At 28.6% G+C, this 3843-nt stretch overlaps 1 long non-coding RNA gene across 1 annotated transcript in view; it reads left to right on the top strand.

Annotated features, from left to right (window-relative positions):
* The window catches only part of LOC117112042, a 2433-nt gene extending 728 nt beyond the window's left edge, over positions 1 to 1705 (top strand). Inside the window, exon 2 of the long non-coding RNA XR_004445965.1 lies at positions 279 to 1705. This is a non-coding gene — a long non-coding RNA (uncharacterized LOC117112042). The remainder of the gene's footprint in view (positions 1 to 278) is intronic.
* The last annotated feature ends 2138 nt before the right edge of the window (positions 1706 to 3843 follow it).

Genomic DNA, 3843 nt, shown 5'->3' on the forward strand with positions numbered 1-3843 from the left:
GGCAGTCATATGATGTCATGAAGTCCAAGTTAAAACCTTCACAACTCTCAGTGTGTTCATGTATGCTACTATTCGAGAAAGCTTAACAGCTCGAACCTTTAAACATCACCATTTTGGACTTATTCATTCTGGACAATGTTTTAATAAAGAACAAAACGTAGAGTCAATTATGGCCTCAAGTCTGTCATCTTTCAGAGTTACCATACTCATATTCTAAATTGTGTTTTAGAGTTAGCATTAATTATATTATTTACTTGGTTTTTCCCATTGTTTTGCAGCTCACTTTTCTCTGACTGAAACTCAGTTCCTGGCAAGTTGCGGAGATCATGTAATTAAGGCAGTTTCCACATCCAATTCTTTATTTGTACTCCATGAAATAGAGACAGAATATATGAAGAACTTGGACTAGTATCGAATAGCCTTGCTTGAAGCTGTTGCAGCATCTAAAAGAAAATCTACAGCTACCTTCCTGTTTGGTAACAAATCCATGCTGCGTTCATAACAAAATGGAAGACTTGCAAGTCATAATGGCCGTATTCGACTGGTCGTTCTTCGTTAAACAACGCCCACTTGAGCAGTGGTAATATCCTACTTAACGAAGAAGACCTTTCAAATAGAAAACTGGTAAATACTCAACAAAACAAAAAGGCTACATATTTACCCAAATGATATATCATGCATAACCAAGGTTTTAAAAAAAAAAATGTTTTCATCCAGTTTTTTAATTCAGTTAGCCTATAATTATTTTTTGACTTCATGTGCGTAAATGTTAAAATTTTTAATTTCTGAAATTTAATCTAAATTATATTAATGCAGAGTTGTTGCTAAACCAATTGGCCATGTTTGTTTTGGTCACGCGAATAATGCTAATTAACGCACACTGGTTTACATTAATTTTATATCTATTTTACAAACCAGTAAAATCGAAATAATACTCAACATTTGTTGTTTTGTAGTCAACAAAATGAACTAGTCAAATAAGCCCATTAACAATTTATGCAGGTGTTGTGTATGCTATCAAAAACCAGGTTCAATAGCAATGGAATTGCTCCAGAGGAGGATGAGGGGTGGCAACATAACACTATACTCTCTAGCAGTCAGGGCCCAGCCAGAGAGGAGTTGAGGGGTTTTAACACCCTCTAAAATTAATCGAAATAAACAAAAAATCCCGATAATGTAGTAGTAAAGGTAAAATATAGGCCTTTATGTATGATTTATGTATGTATTAATTGATTTATTATGATTTACAGAGGATCCCGGAGGTACTGTCCAACCAGGGCCCCCCCCCCCCTAGAATAAACCAGAAATAATTGAAAGAAATGAATAATCATAAACCTAACATACTGTGAATTGTTAACATTCTTTCATTACGCCATCTTTATATGATTGTAAATTTTATTTTCATATGTAGGCCTATAATTCGGGATTAGATCAAATTAAATATCACTATATTCTAGCTCCTATTTTGTTTTCTTGAAAAATATGAAGTTATGAAGTTGAAGTTTAACTTAAAATCAAATAAATTTTTTTTAAAGTGAATAAATTTGTTATACCTTATAGTAATATTGCACAGTATATAAACAATAAAAGGAAAATAAGTGAGGGTGTTTTAGCCTGACTTTAGTTGTACAGTATTCTCAGATGCAATGGAAGGGTTGAAAATACGGATAAACAAATAAACTTGCCCTTGAAGAAAAAATAAAAATATGGTACTTGTTTTGTTTGTTTATGTATGCTCTTTGGATTCATTTAGGATGCTGTATAAAAGTAACAATTCAGAGACTATTTAAAACTTTTATTAAAACAAGTTTTCTTGCACTTTTACAATCAAAGAAATGATTGCTGGAAAGATCACAACCACTCAGGACATTACGAAAGACTGAATGATACATTATGCCTTTTTGTAGAACAAACAGATTGGCTAATTCTACCATTCCCACTTTTGTCAAACTATTAAATAGTGAAGCCAAGTGTATTAATTCGCCTTTTTTTTTTGGGTCAAATTTATATTTTCTAGTTTTTAGATGTAGGCAATAATTCAAAATTTAATTGTATAGTACATAAGTTTTTTGTAATAAATTAACTTTGGTAGATAAGTATCTTTTTAGAATAATGCATATTTTGTAGCAATTAAATGTAAGTACAGTACTGTAATACATATAAATTTTAATTACAATTTAATACTTATAAATTTTAATTACAATTTTATATAGACTGAATTGCTTGCCTGTAATAAATTTAATTTTATGTTTTTCTTGTATAATTAATTTATAGTAAGTCATATTTATAATCCTTTTTGAAATGTTTTTGTCTAGGCCATAAATTTATTTCGTTTAATGTCTTTTTCTGCCGTTTATATTGTAAATTCAGATAAATTTCTACATTTTCTATGTTGCCTTCTGAGTGTTTTTTTTATACGAATAAATGAAATGATAACAATCTTGTATCTTATTATATTGTGTATATTGCAATTGAATGTCCTAGTACTAAAATTAAAGCAACAATTGAATTTCTTTTAAGAATGTACAAATGTGTTACTTTTATTTGAACACATGTATGAACTAATAATCCAGTCTCATAATCAATGGGAAATCTTTCTTGCATTTGGAAAGCTACAACTTACATACTGGTCTCTCAAAAGGTTCAGATTTGGTAGGGTAAAACTAATATTAATTAAGTAACCCAAAACATAAAGGGATACACCAAAACCTACAGATGCTAAATTTTAATAAATTCACCTTTCTCAACATGGCAAGATGTATAAAATTATACTTTCTAATATACATCAGATTATTAAATGACAAAACCTAAATTTAATTAAAAATTAAAACATGAATAGAAGGTATAGTATACAAAATATGATCTACAGAGCAATTACAAATAGATTAAAAGAAATTTAAAAAACATTCCACATAAACATTGAGCAAACTCATGCTAAAAGTACAGGTCTTCCTTCAATTAATTAGGCTATTTTGAGACCTGGGGTTTGTTATGATCTTTATTTTGTTTATTTTTATTTATTTATTATGTTTTCTTTATTTATGTTTAGCAGCCTTAATTAGAAAAAAATGACATTCATTTTGGGCTATAGAAAGATGGTCCTTAAGTAGAGGTGGTTTTTAATTAGAGGGAAACCCGCCTGTCTGTAAATGCTGATGCTGAGATGCAGTAATATGCCAGCCACAGGCAGGTATATGAAGTATGCCAAAACAGGCTTCGGTCATGTTCGATCTTCATAACCGCGCTACGTCTGTTTGGAGTCTACTGTATTTCATTTCGGGTATCTAGGAGGTACAAATGTATGAGGCACCATTAAGTGTAAATTTATTATTTAACACAATTATTTATATATAACTCATTATTTAACATATAATTGAATAGATCACCCATTATTTATATATAATGCATTTACGTCTAAAAGATTATATGTAAATAATTGTGTTAACCTTTTTATTATTTATATATAATTAGTTTACTGATTACATTATATATAAATAATGAAAGGCTAACCAAACCTTATTTATATATAATAAGATTACTGGCTTAATTATATATAAATAAGGAAGGGGAAACACATCATTATATATAAATAATGAAAAATAACTTACAATTATTTATATATAATAAGTTCACTGATTCCATTATGTATAAATAATGAAAAGTTAACAAATCATTATACATAAATAATGAAAAGTAACTTACAATTATTTATATTTAATAAGTTCACTGATTTCATTATATATAAATAACGAATTGACTTCAAACTCATTATTTATAAATAACTGCTTTTACATTTCATTATATATAAATAATGATTACTGGCTTCATTATATATAAATAAGG

Source organism: Anneissia japonica, unplaced genomic scaffold (genome assembly GCF_011630105.1).
Source record: "Anneissia japonica isolate Jap-2015-1 unplaced genomic scaffold, ASM1163010v1 scaffold699_len907043_cov185, whole genome shotgun sequence".
NCBI classification, from domain to species: domain Eukaryota; kingdom Metazoa; phylum Echinodermata; class Crinoidea; order Comatulida; family Comatulidae; genus Anneissia; species Anneissia japonica.